This window comes from Mandrillus leucophaeus, unplaced genomic scaffold (assembly GCF_000951045.1).
Source record: "Mandrillus leucophaeus isolate KB7577 unplaced genomic scaffold, Mleu.le_1.0 Scaffold885, whole genome shotgun sequence".
NCBI lineage: Eukaryota > Metazoa > Chordata > Mammalia > Primates > Cercopithecidae > Mandrillus > Mandrillus leucophaeus.
The window spans coordinates 906,906-925,700 of NW_012109641.1; the positions used below are offsets into that span (position 1 = coordinate 906,906).

The 18,795-nt window shown below is 38.5% G+C and overlaps 1 pseudogene across 1 annotated transcript; it reads right to left on the bottom strand.

The window, feature by feature from the left end:
- Positions 1-13,074: 13,074 nt before the first annotated feature.
- On the bottom strand, positions 13,075-17,566 carry LOC105531435 (annotated as a pseudogene). The gene is made up of 3 exons (XR_001004801.1): positions 17,501-17,566; positions 15,415-17,366; positions 13,075-13,094 (listed from the first exon to the last, which is right to left on the bottom strand). The product of XR_001004801.1 is annotated as an RNA polymerase II elongation factor ELL2 pseudogene (transcript).
- Positions 17,567-18,795: the final 1,229 nt, after the last annotated feature.

The window sequence follows — 18,795 nt, forward strand, 5'->3', positions numbered from 1 at the left end:
TTTCTTCATTCAATAATGCTAGGCACTATTCTGAGTGTTGGAAGATATAGCAGTGGACAAAACTGATAAAACATCTCTGCTTTCATGAAGACTAATGAGGAGACATGGGCCCAGTGACAAAGTTTAGAGTCAAGAACAGGTAAGTCCGGGGAAAGAAGACGACTTGTTTGACTGTGGTTGGGATTCTGTGGTGGAAAGTTTAAAGAAATGGTGAGGGACAGGGAGGCAGTTAAAATGAGAGTTCTGGGGGTGAGACAGGATAGAAGGGCCCCAGCCTCTGGGGTAGCGCTCAGGCTAAGCACTTCCTCTTCCCAGGGGAAAACGAACTTAAGATCTACTCAGTGGAAAATAGAACTTAAGATCTACTCAGTGTTCATTAAGTATTTATTGCATTTTAAAAAGTTTATTTTTTTCTTCATGCCCAGAGAACTTATTTTATACAAATTTTTGTTTTATGAAGGACTTAAACAGAATTTTTTATCAAAGACTGCTGAAATATTGAATTGTAGAAACATTGGAGGCTAGTTGTGTTATAGTGTGAGGGAGCTGTTTAAAGATACCAAATATAGAGTAGGGATAAACGAATACTTTTTTGAATGGAAAATTTTTGTGTGCTCCTAGTAGTCAGAAGAATACAGGATTTTCAATACAGATTAGTTCTGTGATCTTTCCCCTTCTTTGAAAAAAGTAGCAAAAAACATGCAGGGCAAGTCATGACACAGAAGGCATTGGTGTTGTGTCAGTGCTTCTTCAATAATTTTGCCAAGTGCCCCAAGTTCATAGATTACATTAAATTCTTCCAGTATTCAGTTAGAACAAAGAGGGGTTTCAAACAGAAGAAAATTCTTACAAAATTTGATAGGTTAAAGTAAGTTATAGTGCAAAGCAAGCCTTTAAATAGAGAAATATAAAGGTAACGTAATTTGGAAAAAAACAATGAAAGCTGTTGTTAACATTAGATTAAAAAACACGAAGTACTAAAAACAATATTTAAAAATCAAAAGCCTCCACATTGAAAACAAATCTCCAGAGGCTAATTGTACATAGACAAGATTATAGTTGTAATCTACGAAGTCATACCATTTTAAAGTAGGGACTCAAAGTTACATAGGCTACCTTGTTCAAAGTTACCAGCCACATACTAGGATGGGAATGAATCTCAGATTCATTACAGCTGAGTTTCTGGAGACGCTTAATTTTACGCTGCTGGAGCTGAAACAATGCCAGAAACCATTAGGAATTACACATCTTGAAAGCCAAACAATAAACATAGTTTTATTATTGGGCAAATCCATGCTTAAACAAAGCAAGGACAGCAGAGCTAGAAAGAGAAAGGAGGCAGGATCTTGGTAGAAGATTGAATAGCCGTAAAAGAAGGGGAGGGAATTTTTATATATTTATTTGGGGAGCTAGATAAAAGGAATTGACCTGCTGAGTACAGACTTAAAAGATTTTGAATTTTTTGCCTCTAAAGATGAATATTAAGAAAAATGAGGGCACAGATGATTAGTGTGTAAAACCAAGAAGAATATGGACCAAGCCTGGAATATTTTTAAGGGAGTATTTGTATTCTGAGGATTTCTAACCTAAGTGAGAACCATGTGACTGAGTCTTTGGCTCACAATAGCTATTGACTCATCTGGGCAACTCCTCTCATACTTCCACTGAAGCCAAAGTGTATTAGGTCCACAGTTTAACATATTTTGAAAGTAGGGCTTAATTAAGAAAATATTTACTGAGTACTTGAGATGTGCCTGACCGTGTGCTTAGCACTGAAGATATTAAGATAAACGGAGAAGTCTCCATACTCCAGGAACTCACAGACTAGTTAGGGAGACAGGCTGGTAGATAGTGGCAGTGTGGTGAGAGCTGTAATAGAGGCATGCACATGATTCTATGGAAAAACAGAACTATCACTTAGCTCAGATTGGGTGAGGAGTCGGGTTGATGAGAGAGGTTCCTGGATTAAATGGCATGAGACTGATGAGTGTCTTGGAATTAGCCTGCAGATGGGAATGGGTAGGTTGGAGAAGCTGGAGTGTGTTACTAAGAAAAATGGGATTAAGATTCAGCTAAAAAATACCAAGTATCTACTATGTTCCAGGTGATTTATACACATTATCTAATCTCGTACATAAGCCTCATATGAGATTCTGATTTCATAAATAAGAAAGCTGAGGCTCAAAGAGATTAAATGGCTGGCCCATAAAGTGGGAAAAAAAACACATGTTTTAAAGTCCTCTTTTAGGCTCTTTTAGTCCACAGTGTCTCCACTTTTAAAAAGGATATAGTTAAAGCTAATCTTCTAGCCCAATTTCTCTTAGTGTCACTATGAAAAATAAAACTCTGTCATTATTGTTTGCAGGGATGTCTGGCCTCACTTTGGATAATCCGGACCTTTTCTGCTGCAAGTATACCACTAGATAGAACAGAAGAGCTGTGAGACGTCTTCTTCACATTTCCCTCCCCTAGTGGGAAGATTATTGTTTCAGAGTTAAGAACTTGTCTCCAGGCTACAATCCCATGGCTACCATTCTCTGTTTCTTTGCACTTCTAAGTTGTGTTTTTAAAAATATGATTAATAATGGTGCATTACTTGCCAGGCTGTTGTGAGAATCAAAAGAGAAAAATTAAAGTACTTAATGTATTGCTGGCACATAGAAACTGCTCAAGAAATATCAGCAATTAAAGTGTTATACTAACAGGCAAGTTCACTTCCCTAAACTCAAGTTTCACTAATTGATTTGAACCTTGGTTGACATTTCCTCTTCTCCGAAGCCTACACTGTGGTTGTAGGCTGTGGATGAAACAGAAACTGACCACAGGGGTCAGGGCCAGGACTCTGCCAGAGAAGCCAGGTAGATAGAAACTCAGTTTTGATGCCACTGTGGAATACTATAGGCACATTTCCGTTTGAGATGTGGGTGACTACCTAGTCAAGAGCTGAGAGATGGATGAGACAATGAAGTAAAGAAGTGGAGGGAAAAAGAATGTGGAGAGGGAAGGAGAAATGGGATGACCTGGCTGGATACAGATGAAGATGAAGGGCAGATAGAAAGAGAGAAGAATGAGATAGGTAAATGAGAGTGGAAGAGGGATAGGGAGAGAGAGAAGAAGGAGGAGGAGGAGGAAGAAGAGGAAGAAGAAGAGGAGAAGGAGGAGGAGGAAGAAGAGGAGGAGGATGAGAGTATGATGGGGGAGAAGGAGTCCAGAGGAGTGAAAGATCCAAGAGATAAGGCAGCATATGGTTTTTAAAAAATCTCTGCAGGTGTAGCTAGGTGTCTGTTACATGAAACTTACTCTTCAGAGGCGTTTGCTTTGTAAATTTGTGAGTCAAGGTGTAGGAACAGGAAGTTGACAAAATGACAAGTGCTTCCTTTCTCTCCTTGCAATAAAAATTGGAGATTCTGAGAAAGCACCCATTAAAATGAGTTTTGCTCCATCTTTTGGCTTCTCTATGAACTTTGTTCCATTTCACTGGTGGTTATTATCCTTCTGATATGTCTTAGATTTCCATCTTTCTTGAACCATAGATTATGAAAAGTGAGCCCATGAAATTAAGCTTTTTAAAAAAAGTGGAAGAACTTCAGAATTGGAAGACACCCTCCATGCAGTAATCTCTTCAACAGCATTTGGCAGATAATCATCCAGGTCCAGTATGGTAGAGTTCACAAAAATCAGACCATCCTTTATTGGGTAAGTCTAACAGCTATACAATTTTCAGTTCCACTAAAGTTTGCCTTTTGGTAACTTTCACACATTGAGCTTAATGTCACCAGCCAAAGCAACTGAAGAGTGAGTTCTCATTTCTTCCTGACAGACCTTTAAATACTGGCTAGTCCTTTAAATTGTTCTTCCTTTTGATGATTTAAAACCTTTCCTCATTCTGTAGGACCTCTTCTAGGAATGGTGTAATTGTAAATGTTCTTCTTCAATCAAAGTGTTCAAAACAATACAACATGAAACATCATAGTGGACAATTCCTGGCAACAAGGCAGAGTAAGATAATAAAGACTGCCCACCCATCCCAATGCATACTTCAAAAACCTGTAAATACTGAGTGAAATGTAATCTAAAGATTTAAAGCAACACAGCTGAGCTCAAGGGAGCCTTCCTATAACAAAAAGAAGTATTAAATAGTGAGCGGACAGAGCATCAGCTCATGGTATTTTGGTACTGGTTTTGCCTAGGTGCCGGGGACTGAGTTTCTAATGTCCATGCAGCGACAGAAGACTTTACCTTGGGATAGTGGGAGGTGACACTCCGCAAAAGAGGTCCCCTAAAACTAAATCCTCTAATAAGTGTAAAGTGTATAACAAAGGGACAAAAAAACCTTTGCCCACTGGTCCTGGGAAGTGATGAGAAAAATTGCTAGGGCTCTGGGTTAATGAAGAAAAAAAAAAAAAAGGATCTTGGAGAAATGAAAACCCCAGGCCTGCGATATGCACTGGTTTGGGGGCCTCAGTATTTTGTTGTTTTCATAAGGCGTGAACCAAAAGCTGAGAAACACAAGAACTGGTCCAGAGCCATTGTCATTCCTAGGGCCCTGGCAGAAGCAATTGCAAAATAGTTCTACATGGACTTTTTCATTACCTAAAGGATGGTACTTCCGCAAGGAAAGACAATGATAAAACATTAATAAAAATATCTATGAAGATGAGGACACAATAGAAAGCACAAGTTACATTGGGAAAAGAGTCAACAGATACAATAAGATAATTCACATCCCAATAATTAATGGTAATAAAGCAATATGAAAGAGGTAAGTATGCTTAAAATGTTTAAAAGGAAGGAACAGAAACCATAGTGAAAAAGAAGACAGTATGATAAAAAGAACAGAAAGATGTTTAAAAAATTACATTTTCAAGAAGTGAAAAATATTAACAAATCAATGGACAAGTTAAAAATAAATAAATAACAGGTCAGGGATAGTTGATGGTAAATTTAACAAAGTAAAAGATAGCTCTGAAAAAACTACTCAGAGATGCATTGAGTGATTATCCTAGTCCATTTTTTGTTGCTATAACAGAATGCTTGAGACTGTCTAATTTATACAGAAAAGAGGTTTATTTAACTCACTGTTCTACAGCCTGGGAAGTTCAAGATTGGGTGGCTGCATCTGAGCTTCTGGTGAGTGCTTTGTGCTGGGTCAAAATATGGTAGAGAAATGGAAGGGGAACTGGGCATGTACAAAAATGGGCAAAACATGATTGGCAACCTTGCTTTATATGAACCTCCTCTTACAGGAACTAATCTATTTCCATGAGAACTAACCTAGTCTCATCAGAAAGACATGAATCCATCTTAATGATTTTATAATTCTAAAATCATGTCTTAAAGGTGCTACCTCAAAACACTGACACATTGGGGACCAAGTCTCAACATGAGTTTTGGTGGGGCCAAGCCATAGCAGAGATAAACGGAAGGAAATTACACAGTGAAGCTAAAGAGATGTCGAGGATAAGATGGTAAACCAACCATTAAAACAATGAGAAAATCACAAAACTAAAGAAAATATTGGGGTTTAATTCTAAAAAGTACAACTACTCTTGGGTTAATATATGAAAACATTTTTGGTTGGGGTCATTACAAACAAGGTAGTTATGAACATTCTTATGCATATCTCTTGACACACATAGATATGCATTTGTGTATGTACTCAGGAGTAGAATTGCTAGGTCAGACTTCAAATAAACAATCTAATGATGTACCTTAGAGAACTAGAAAAGTAAGAACAAACCACAGTCAAAATTAGTAGAAGGAAAGAAATACTAATAATCAGAGCAGAAATAAATGAAATTGAGACTAAAAATAGTACAAAAAATTAATGCAATGAAAAATTACTTCTTTTAAAATGTTAAAACAAAATTGGCAAAACTTTAGCTAGACTAACTATGAGAAAAAGAAAATACCCAAATAAATAAAATCAGAGGTGTGAAATTGCTAGGTCAAATCTAGACTAGATTGCTTTTTGATATATACAGTTTCTACTTCAATTTGTGGTGTATGGTAGGTCTCTATCCACTGTGGGTCTACAGAAGTGGTGTGAGACCCTTTGGATCCAATTTTAGATTCTCTGACTCTGCTATATGACCTTAGCCTATAGGGCACATTTCTTCTTTGGTTACCTGTTGAACATATAAAGAGTATATCTACAGTGTTCATAGCTCCCTAGGCTTCTATTTTATCCAGTAATGCTCGCTATGCTTTTGATATTGTTATGTTACCCCGAATACTGTGTCTACATGCAGAAACATTCTCCACATACCCTCTCCCTACAAACATGCTTGCACTCACTGTCTATATGTTTTAGATTTGATTCTCCCAGGAAAGGAAGTTTCCTGTTTCTTCAGGTCTGAAGCTGTGCTTTCCCTCACCCTATTCTACTTCCTTCATCTCAAAAATATTTATTGAGGCCTAAATTCTCCCAGGAACTATTTTAGGTGCCGAAGACCGCAGTGAATGAAACCAAGAAAATTTCTTGTAGAGTCTTTTTTGTTTTGTTTTATTTTTTTTTTTTTGAGACAGAGTCTCGCTCTGTCACCCAGGCTGGAGTGCAGTGGCGTGATCTTGGCTCACTGCACGCTCCACCTCCCGGGTTCACGCCATTCTCCTGCCTCAACCTCCCGAGTAGCTGGGACTACAGGCGCCCGCCACCACGCCCGGCAATGTTTTTGTATTTGTAGTAGAGACAGGGTTTCACCGTGTTAGCCAGGATGGTCTCAATCTCCTGACCTTGTGATTCGCCCACCTCAGCCTCCCAAAGTGCTGGGATTATAGGCATGAGGCACCATACCCAGCTGACTATCTATAATGTTCTAACCAGTGTAGTAGGCACTGGGGACAGAGTATTAAGTAAGACCAGAGGCAAGAGATCAGTAAATAAACTCATGACATAAATGAGCCGCTTAATTTCAGATAGTGATATGTGTGTATAATTCACATAAATCAGTGAGAGCAAACAAAAAGTAGTTTGGAGACCAATGGGAAAGTTTTATTTTAGAAACTTAAATCAAGCCAGCCAACTGAACAGTATGGCTAGGAGTAAAAAAAGAATAAAAATGTAATGCTGGTTGTTAAAAGAGAACTAAGCAAATCAACATATGGCAATCAGAACCAATCAGAATACAATCTAGAGAGACAGGAGACTTTGATGCCAGACAGCTAATCAGGAATAAGCAGGTGGCACTCATTATTCCTCTCACTAATAAAATGAAAAAAAGTAATACACTGCCCTCCTATTACTTGGGCTTCTTATACCTTAAATATTCAATGACAAATTGCATCTGTAGCTATTTTTACTTAAATCATTTGTAATTCTTTGATTCTAGTTCTGTCTTCTTCCCATCCAAGAAATTCTTATGCTCTCCTCCAGTTGTGGATGGCCCAGGATTATAGAATACCAAAAGAAAAGAAACCACACCAGTCATATCACTTAAACACCTCCTCAGAGGGGAAGGTGCAACCTCAGAATGCAGCTATGAGAAATAAAATATGCTGGGCCAGGAGTTAGAAGATCAAAATTCCAGTTCCATTCCCAAATCATTAACTGTGTGCTGCTTTGGATTTAGTTAGATTTAGTTTGATTCAGTTTCTCTTTGATTTAGTTTCCTCATTTACAAATTAAGAATAGTAATCCCTATCTCTCATAGTTGCTGTGGGGATTAAACAAAATGGTATATGTGAAAGGTCTTTGGAAACTGAAACTACTTTAAAAGTGAAGGAAGTGATTAGTCTGTGAGCATAGATCACAGCCAGTCCCTGGGAAAAGCAGAAAGTACAGTGGATTGACTTATATGTTGGATTGACTTATATATATTGTGTATGTTTAAGGCATAGAATTTGGTATTTTGATATATGTATATCTTGTGTTAAATTAAATTTGACCTAAAGCTGCCTATGTATGTAGTGAAGTATAACCTAACTTAATATGTAAACAAACTGCAACATAACTTAAGAGTATATTCTTATGACAGGTAACTAGCAGGGTGTGGTGGCTCATGCCTGTTATTCCAGGACTTTGGGAGGCTGAGGTGAGTGGATCACCTGCGGTCAGGAGTTCTAGACCATCCTAGACAATATGGTGAAACCCCATCTCTACTAAAAGAATACAAAAAAAAGTTAGCCGGGCATGGTGGTACATGCTTGTAGTCCCAGATACTTGGGAGGCTGAAGCAGGAGAATTGCTTGAACCTGGGAGAGGGAGGTTGCAGTGAGCTGAGGTTGTGGCTCTGCACTCCAGCTTAGGTGACAGATCAAGACTCTGTCTCAGAAAAAACAAACAAAAAAAAAACCCCAAACAAGCAAACAAGTAACCAAGCCTCAGCCAATCATAGCAGCCAATTATAGGCTGCAAACTGTTCAAACATGTCAAAATAAGGCAAATGCAGAGCTGTAACCAATCAGGCTATTTATGTATGTAATTTCCTTTTACTTTCTATAAATATGCCTGTCAATGTTGCTGGTTGGAGCTCTCTCAATCTTCACTGGTTCAGGGTGCTGCCCAATTCATGAATCATTTCCTTGCTCAAATAAACTCTGCTAAATTTAATTTGTCTAAAGTTTTTCTTTTAATAGATTGCTGTAAGAAGTGGGATCTGAAGTTGAACTCTAGTAACCCACAGGAGCACTGAGTTACCAAGTAAAGGTACTTGCTAGCGTTCAATGTGCCCATTGATCTCTCATAGCAACTGGGATCTGGGTAAGTTCTTTCCCAGATTCAACCCCCGTGGAATTGTGTTGTGTGCTCTTCAACTTTATTTGAGGAATTTTTACTGAACTGGGTCCAAGATCAGACTGTATCTGATAACTAACTGGATTGTTTCCAGTTAGAGACCTTGGGTAAGTACCTTTTGAAATGAGTTCTTCCAAATCTAAGAAGACTAGGACTCCATTTTCTGGGACAATAGCTAATGTTTTGTACAAAAATTATGAGCCCAGAACCTGTGCATTTTTGGAAAAGCTGGTTAACTTTACTAAGAACAACTTAGAATTACAGTCACCACAATGTGGAAGTTTTAAACTAGTTAAAAATATTCACTTATGAGGTGCATTAGAAAAGAAGGGATCCAGAATGCCAAAAAAGAAAGGTGATACATTCTCTAATTGGTACGTATAAGTATCTAAACATTTAAATTAAATCAAAGTCTGCCTCTTTAAAAGGTTCCTTACAAAAGGCAAATGAAAACAAATCATTTATTTATTTATTTATTTATTTATTTATTTGAGACGGAGTCTCACTCTGACACCCAGGCTGGAGTGGTGTAGTGGCCAGATCTCGGCTCACTGCAAGTTCCGCCTCCCGGGTTTATGCCATTCTCCTGCCTCAGCCTCCTGAGTAGCTGGGACTACAGGCGCCCACCACCTCACCGGGCTAGTTTTTTTGTAATTTTTTTTTTAATAGAGACGGGGTTTCACCGTGTTAGCCAGGTTGGTCTCGATCTCCTGACCTCGTGATCCGCCCGTCTCGGACTCCCAAAGTGTTGGGATTACAGGCTTCAGCCACCGCACTCGGCCAAATGAAAATAAATCTTAAAAGTCTTTTTAATAATTATTAGTCAAAAGCTTTAGCCATCTGTGCTGGAAATCTTGTTCTATGGACTAGAAAAACAACTTGAGCACAGATACTCTTTAATAAATTAGTGAGCTTGCATTATTGTACATGGCACATGGCTAAAATTTTTGAATAAAAACTCTAAGGTCTTTTTCTGTCTATATGTTTATGTGAATGGAATTATTTATATGTTTTTCTAAAAATTGAGCATTAATATAAAAATACATTGATGCAAAACTAGAACTTGGTCATCCTGTAAAAACAACACATCGTTTTTGGAGTATTTATCTGCTCTAAATAGGAAATTGGGAAAGGTCTTTCTTTACCTTTTGGGTAATTGGCCCAAAAAACAAAGATTCCATGTTTTACCAGGATAATTTCCTTTGCTTTATGTTGTCCTTTTCAGGTTTTTGATTACTTAAGAACACTGAGCCTTCTCTACTAAAAGAGCTCAGGTTTTTCTATAACTATGTAACTTTCTATATTTGTCTTTGAAGTCTTTTAATATTACCTTGGTTAAATAAATGAATTGTTCACAGCGACCTGTGATCCTATTTTGATCAAATATTTTAACTATTTGATATTTTTGATAAACTTCTAAAATCAAATTCTAAATTAAGTCTTTTTCTGGACCTCAAATAAACTTTGGTATTTTCAAGATGAACTTTTGGAACTTTTCAAAGGAATACCTCTCCTGATAAAAAGAGAGATACTAAAATAACTGGGCTTATTTGACATATTCAAGTACATGGGCAGCATTGTCAAATAATAAAAGTAATGCCAAATTTTCTTTGAGCCCTATTTGCATAGATATGTTATTATGTGTTTCAGAAACTGTATAAAGTTTATAGAAATCTAACAGTCCCAGTATAACTCCAATAGTTATAATTCTAGTTATTATCTTAAAATGTTTTATGCAACAGAAATAACCAAAACACTTTGTCAATTGAATCATTATTGTAATAAACTGTCATCATATCTTTAACCATGGCCATTTCAGGTCTTGTCATTCACAGGTGGTTAACTGTTTACTCTGATACTTTCCTGAGTAACTGTAAGCCTGAAGTGTTTCATCTTCAGGGAGATTAATGAAAAATACTCTAACAAGTACAGGTTTCTGATAATTTCAAGATCATACCATTGGACCAGGCAAGAACTCCCAGAACTTTAGTGGAATAAGTGACTGGTTCACAAAACTCCTAACCCAACATCAGGCAGAACAAGAATTAATTAAATACCAAGGAAATGACCTGGCAGATTTTCCTACTAAGCCAGTACTGAAATTATTAAGATATGCAATTTGAATGAACTCCCATAAGACTGAGTTAAGTCAAATTACCTATGATAACATATTTAACAAACAATGCTATGCACCTGAATTGGAGAAACAAAATTGACATTTAAGAGGATGTAAATCCAATGGTAAGCATAGACTCTTGGAGAGTCTGGATGGCTACCTGCTTCTTCCTGAGTTCTTAAAGCTTTCATTATCAAAAGCTCTGCACTCCACGACTTATCATGGAAGAGATAAAAGGATCCAAATTGTGAAAAAATATTGGTGGGGCGACTCTTCTAAAAGTGCTAAATGTTTGGCTTGTCAAACCCATAATTCTGATAAGACAATCAAACTTTAGGTGGTGTATTTTTACCATTTGCGTGATCACTTGAACTTTCACAGATAGACTGTGAATTTCAATTTCTACCCTCAATGAGGTGTCATAATGTTCTTGTATTACTTTGCATGTTTTCTGATTGTATAAAAGCTTTCCCATGTAGAAAAGCTGATGCTATGATGATAGTTAAGAAGTAATAACTTAACTGGGCATGTTAGCTCATGGCTAGCATAGGCATGTTAGCTCATACCCATAATCCCAGCACTTTGGGAGGCTGAAGCAGGAAGATTACTTGAGGCCAGGAGTTCAAGATCAGCTTGCAGCCTGAGCAAAAATATAACTAATTCTCTTCTAATCTTCGCCAGCTTGATCACACATAAAATTCCTTTCACAAGATTCATCTTTCACAAACCTTCTACAACTTTTTCATTCATTCACTTTTCATCCTATACTTTTACTCTTCTCATTTTAGAACAACAAACCATTCTAGTTTAAAACAACATACTGAGATCTCATCTCTACAAGAACAACAACAAAAAAATTAGTCAGGCATGGTAGCATGACCTGCAGTCCCAGCTACTGTGGTGACTGAGGTGGGAGTTTGCCTGAGCCTGAGCCCAGGAGTTCAGTGCAGCAGTGAGCTATGATTGTGCCACTACACCCAAGCCTGGGCAGCAGAACCAAACCCCCATGTCTAAAAACCAAAGAAAAAGAAAGAAAAAAAGAAATTATTAGAAAATGTGTTCCCTTTATGGGGCATCCCTGGAAAAATATCCAGCAACAGAGGAATCCACTTTACTGATCAAATTATAAGTTAGTCAAATCAGATATTTCAAACACAATGGTATTAGGTACGGCTAACTGAATTGATTGAATTACTTTATTCAAAGGTGTTACCAGTTGATGGCAATTAGATCCACTACCACTGGAAAACATACATTGACCTCTTATAAAATAGTTACTGAAATACCTATGTGTTTAATAATGGAAACTCAGGTATTGGCCCCTCTTATAAACTCTGACATGGCTCAGTAGTGCCAGGCTTTAATGCATTATCCCAAAGCATATTTTCACCAGCTTAAAGAAGCCTGTTGTGGCCCGTCAAATGATGATAATCAGATCTTTCACCATTTAAAACTCAGAAAATGGGTCTTTTGGAAGTGATACCTGGGAAAGACGGCTCTTGAACTCTAGTGGAAGGGGACAATACCAAGTTTTCTGCAGCAAACTTCAGGGCCTTAAGCCTTGGATCTACATCTCTTAACTCAAAATGGGCCCTCGAGACTCCTGAAACTACACCTATTAGAGATCTTAAGGTGAAGCTGACTACAGAAGATTTGGCCATAAGCAGATGGCATTCTAGATGTGGACAGCTTTCCCGAGATTGATGATCAAGACTTCTCTGGTATCACAAAAGTCTTGTCTTTTTCACTGTGTTTCTTGTCATTCTAATCTCTTCTCTTTTCTTACAGGAAAATCCGTGGGACCATAATCTATGAATGGCTTTAGTGAAGGCTTATGTTCTAGCAAGAAACCAGAGCAATTTTGGGGCCTGTAGACTAATGTTCCCAAATGATAAAACAATTCCATTAATGCTAATGCCTTTTTGTTTTCCCAATGACAGTCCACCTGAAATCTCAAAGGAAGAATGGAAAGCTATCGCTGATATTCTAGCATCACTGCTATTTGGCTTCTTGCCTTCAATGGAAACAATACCATAACCTTTCCAATAATTAACCTAATCACTACCAAGTATATGAAATCTATCCAAGTGATGCCTGCAGAAGGGATATTGTGCCTCCAGGTATTGCAAACTCAAGACCTGGGGACTACGTATGTGGGTAAGAGTAATTGCTTATGTGATGTTGCTAGATTAAATGTAGTGAGGTGTCTTTCCACTAAATGTGGTTATGCACCCTTATAGTATGCTATGAAAGGACCACAAAAAGGTCAGTTTCCGACTGGACCTTGTTCAGGAGCTACGCTGACTTATGGGCAGATAAATTTATTAATAACTTGACCTCTGCTCAAACACCAGTAGGTATTTTTCACCTCATTTTCAGTCCCTGAGATCCTATATTGGGTCTGTGGAGAATTTGTGTACTCTGTTGTGCCTCCTTGTTGGTTTGGATCTTTCTGTTTGGTCTTGCCCACTCCTGCCTTCCAAAAAGCTCTGCCTGAAATTTCCCAGGGTACTCACAGGCCAAAGAGGTCAATAACTGAAATTAGAACCAACCTCAAAACAGATGAAGATCAGTTATTTTCTATTGAGAAAAGGTTCCAATCAAGTTTCTGGTGGGTCACTGTTGGCAGCAGTGGGGTACTAGTTGTATGCAGTTTGAAACCAATCTGTTTAAATTGGGGAAAAGTCTTGAATTTGGAGCCAATGAGACCTCCAGGGTCGAAGACACTTTTTAAAACATTTTTGTTTAACTAAAACACTTAATGAAACATCTTATAGCCTTAGATCTCCTTTTTGCCCCTATTGGGCGTTGTATGTGGTGCTGAACAAAACTAAATGTTGCACTTATCTTTTCTCTGATTTTACTGCTGACACTTACTTAAAAAGGTAGCTAATATTGCTGTTCCTCTAGATGCTGCCACCAAATATGTTAAGGAAATTTTTTTTTTTTTTTAGGGGAAAGACACATAATGTGTATACAGGAGCAGCTAACAATTGGTTTGCAGGTATCCTGCATAGTGGATGGCAAACTTGGCTATTACAAGGTTTTCTTTTTCTTTTTTTTTCACAACAAATTTATTTATTTTTCTGGATGCTGCAGACAAACATCTTTATTAAAGACACTATCAAAAGTTTGGCAAAAATTTCAAAAGAGATTTGTAAACATAATGCTTCCCTTTTCAACTGGCAGCACTTTGAAAAGACAATACAGTAAGACAATACAACTTGAATCAACATTAGTTCAAAATCCTTATATTTTTGACCACATAACTTATGTTCCCACATGATAAAACAAGTGATAGTTTAAATCAATGTCAACAGATAAACTCCATGAAATGAAAGTTTGTGCTGTTTGATGAATCACAGTATGTTATGGTTAAATATATCCACTGTTTTCTATATTCCTGGCACCAGGATGAAAAAAAAATCTTTAAAAGTACATCTTATGTATGTAATAGCTTCTTTTCATATCTCTCTTCAAAAAATACTTTATAGCAGTACATAAATGGGTTACCTATACATTTAATTTTATAATTTTGTCCCAAAACTATAGATCTGTTTCATTTTCATGTCATATCAATTTTTGCCCAACATTAATAAAGCTGACAAACTTGTTGAAATGGAAATGCTTTTGTTTTCCACAACGAAAGTTGCAATTTGATGGAAAAAAACAAAACAAAACAAAAACACCCTACAGTAACACTCGTCAGTTGTTTAGCCTGAGTGTTTGGCCTACTAGGAGTAGCAGCTTTTTTTCCTTCATGCACGCTCACATCCACACCACCTCTGCACACATACAGATCAAACACACACTTCCAGATGCTGGTAGGCCACAATATGCTTCCCATTGCTCTAATCAAGTGGCAAGCAGTGTAGCTGATGATTAACCACACTACGTACAGGACTAGCAAACACCTTAAGGCAACCATTGCAATGGGGGGTTAACTTGCAGGGCGGATTTAACGTTCTAGATCAAGTCAGCCTGTATATACATGTGTGTATGTGAATCTATACACATAAACCTTTCTATTTTTTAACCCTCCAAGATAATGTTTATTTTTTAAATTTTGTGCAAATTTTAAATATTCTACCATTTAAGGCAAAGAGTTTGCATTAAGAAAGGTCAGAAAATAGGCTTATGTTTATCCAAAAGCATTTCACCTTGCACATTACTGTTGTTTTTTAAACACACACAACTTTTAAGTTTGGACACTGGATCCCCAATATCTAAAAAATCATTTCTAATAACAAACACAAGTTTTTGAGGGGAAAAAAACTGACTTGAAATGTGGACAATGGATCCCCAAAACCTAAAAAATTATTTCTATTAATAAGCACAAGTCTTGGGAGTGGAGTGGTGGGGAGGACCAGAAAGAGCAGCTTCGAAATGCAGGGAAGCAAAGTAAAATGGAAAAGAAAAAGTAACTCAAGTTTACTAATACTGAAACTTTGAACAGCCAAAGTTTCACCTTTTTAGAATTTAGAGCAACTCCTTTGGAATTTTAAATAAATAAGCTTAAGTTTATTCACATCTTCTGGTCCAAGCAGAGTTCTAGGGCCATTACTCTCTGCTTGCTGTTGGTCAAATTCACTTATTAGCTTTTTGATGTGAGCCAGCTTGTTATGAAGATATTCACGTCTGTATTTTTCTTCATGGTAATTGGGACTAGACTGCTTTATCTTCTGATATTCTTGTAAGACTTCTTCATGAACATTCTGATACTCTTTTGAGCCTGGAGAAAGGTGCTTTCTTTGTGCATCTAGTTTGATAAATCTAGCTACAGTCTCCATCCTGGCATGCAGAGCTCTGTACTCATCATACTCTGCATTGAAGTCATCCTTATAATTCTGGCATTGCTCATAGGAGATGATAGCGATACATTTTATCAAATAATCTAGGAGTTCAGTTGCTGAAGTTTCCATGGAGGCAGTGCAATCCTTTTTAACTCCTCCACTGGAATTTGGACTGGAGTTATTTAGCTTGGCAATTTCCTCTTTTCTCTTAAGATCTTCCTCCTTTTCCTCAATAGTCTCAATGTTGTGCTTTTTTATTTGGTCCTTTTCCTTATGTTTTTTAGACTTCTTTTTGGACTTTTTGTGAGACATTGAATGGTTTTCTTCCATAGGCTTTGGACACTTTAGTAGAACTGAACCAGGGGGTAAGGTTTCCAGAGAAGTCCTGGAGGTATATTTGTCTTGCTGATCCTCATAGATATTATCGTTTTGACTCAAACTGTCAACAGGTAGGTCTTGGGTCCCCCGGCCTTCTGGAGTGCTAGGGGAATTGGAGTTAGAATTTACAATCTGAGCAGGATGTGAGATGGGCAGATGGGCTGAAGGCAGCGGTGGAGGGGTGGGGATGGCAGCAGCCGCAGGGGGCAGCGGGAGGCCTGCAGCAGATTTTTCACTGGTGGGATTCAAATGATCATTTAGTGTTGGTGGTACCCTGTTCATCAGGTGAGATATTCGGGCTTTTCTATTCATTTAAGGATCAATAAACTCTGAATCCAAAAGCCGTTTCTGAGGAGAAGATACAGCGTCTCTACTCGAACATACAGGAGATTCTGAACGGCTGGTGCCTGCAGCATTCTGAGATGGATTTAGTTTTCTAGAGACCACTGACTCCAATGACCGTCTGTCTATTTCACTGTATCCAGGCCAGTCTCTTTGAAGCTCTTTAAAAACATAATCCTTTAAGGTATATGAGAGGTCTTTAGGATTCAGATTGGCTACCTGTTGCAGAATTGCTCCCAGGGAGTTGTTGTCTTTTTGATTGACACCATCTTTCTGGAGCCTAGCAAGTGGCTCCGGTTTCTTGCAGGCCTTCAGGGCCAGTAAGTGAATCACCCTGTCCTTGTATGGCCTCTGAGAGACGCTGCTGCTGCTGTGTGTCTCTCGAATTGTATTTGCAGGGTTCATGGGGGTTGACCGTTTCCTCTCAGGAACTGTATCTGAAACAGCTTAAGGTGCTTTCCGAATTGGCACTCTTTTCCTTACATATGGTACACCGAGTTTGATAACTTTTGTGCTTCGGTTGCGGGATTCCTCCTCTGCCTGGGTCATTCTTTCTCGTGTCATCTGATCCGAGTCGTTTGTTGCATACACTGTAATTTTAGTCTTGTATAAATCCCAGGCAGTTGAGCTGGGAGGCTCCAGAGCTGGAGAATGTTTGCTGGATGCATTCAAAGCTGCCCTAAGGGTTGTCTTTGCCCACATTTGACGAATAAAAGTTAAAGTTATGAACTTCATTGAGGAGATCATTTTTTGGGAATTTTGACAAGCCCATGGAGTCCTTGGAACTGAATTGAAGGTCGAAAAGAATTAAATTCTTGCGGCTCTGGTAAGTCTCGATCGCCCGGATCGCCGTCTCGGTGAGCTTCACATGCAGTACAGGGATGTCATCCTGCGCCAGCCGGCCGCACAACAGCCCATAGCGCTGCTCCTCCCTCTGGCCCGCTGCCCCCCCCCGCCGCCATCTTAAACTCTCCGCGGGGCCGCCGCCGCCGCGGCTCCAGCTCTAGCCTCCACTGCGGCCCCGATTGCTTGGACTTCTGCAGCCGCCGCCACTGCTAGAGCCATCCCGCTGCTGACTTACTACCACATACTGCGCGGAGCCAGACCTCGGACTGCCACTGCTGCCACCAGCCCCACCCTCCGGCCCCGCGCCCCGCCCCGGGCTCGTCTCATTGGTTTAATTCCCTTCAGAACCGCCCTCATCGGCCGCCCTCCACCCTCACGGGGGCGGGGCCCAAAGTCGCTGGAGTTTTGCTCCTGGGACCCGACGTCCGAGAGGTAAGAAAGCTATTACAAGGTTTTCTAATCCTTATGTTTCTTTTAGTAGATCTCCAGGTTACTGTGCTTTGTATTATCAGGCTACTTACAAAAATGAATACCTCTTTAAATCAGGCCATTTTACAGCAAACTATGGTCCTTGATCACCATTATGCTCTGAACAAAGACTATGACCAATTGCACTTGAATACCGTTGAAGTTTCTTTATTGACTGAACTTTGAATTGTTTGATTTTGATCAGTTTGGCTTGTGGAAAGTCCTATTAAGAAGAGTTATTTAGTTCGTTGGCATTATCCTGCTGATAGCTATTATGAAAGTTTCCCTGATGTATTGTATCCTCTCAAGAGTCTTAAATTCTCATATGCAGCTATCCTTTGTATATTAAATGGTCTCCTTATGGTTAAGATAACAAAAACATGAAGAAAGCACATAAGATTCCAACTAATTTGAAACTGTGAATTGTGAATTCTGAGCTAAACCCAAGTAAATCCCTTATGATCGTGACAGAGTCCAAGGTATTGGTTAGCCTCGCAAAATTGAGAGGCTGAAATCCTTCGACCAAAATTAACCCATTTGCCCCTTCCCTCCAGCTCCTGGAAACCACTACCCTAACTCTGTTTCCATAAATTTTACTATTTTAGAGTCCACATATAAGTGAGATCATGTAGTACCCACCATGGGCTTAGTTTGAGGCGTTGAGTAAATCACCATCTCTTCGTGCTAGGGTATTCTGAGTCAGTCTTGTTATAAAAGATTTTGTTTACGTAACACATTGCAAAACATTTCATAATTCAATGGTTTCTTTCCCAGAAACAAAGCAGTGAAAGTTTCAATAGCCAAAAAGTGTCTAACTCAACTGACCTTTGGCAAAAAATATTGGTATAACTCCAGATAGCCCTAACTTCTGAAGGTAATACTGCCTGGCCTCTGGTGATAAACAAACAAAAACCAAAAACCACACACACACACAAACCAGCTTCTTGTCTTTAAATGCGCAAGAATGTTAGCACTTAAAAATTTTAAGAACCACATAAACTAAACAGAACTGTTCAAGTTTTTAAAGGGAGCTTGGAAATTTGAAGAATGTAAAGTTAAAAATATTGCCCCCTGATTCTTATAATTATAATTCTTTTTACTTCCATCCTCATAGCTTC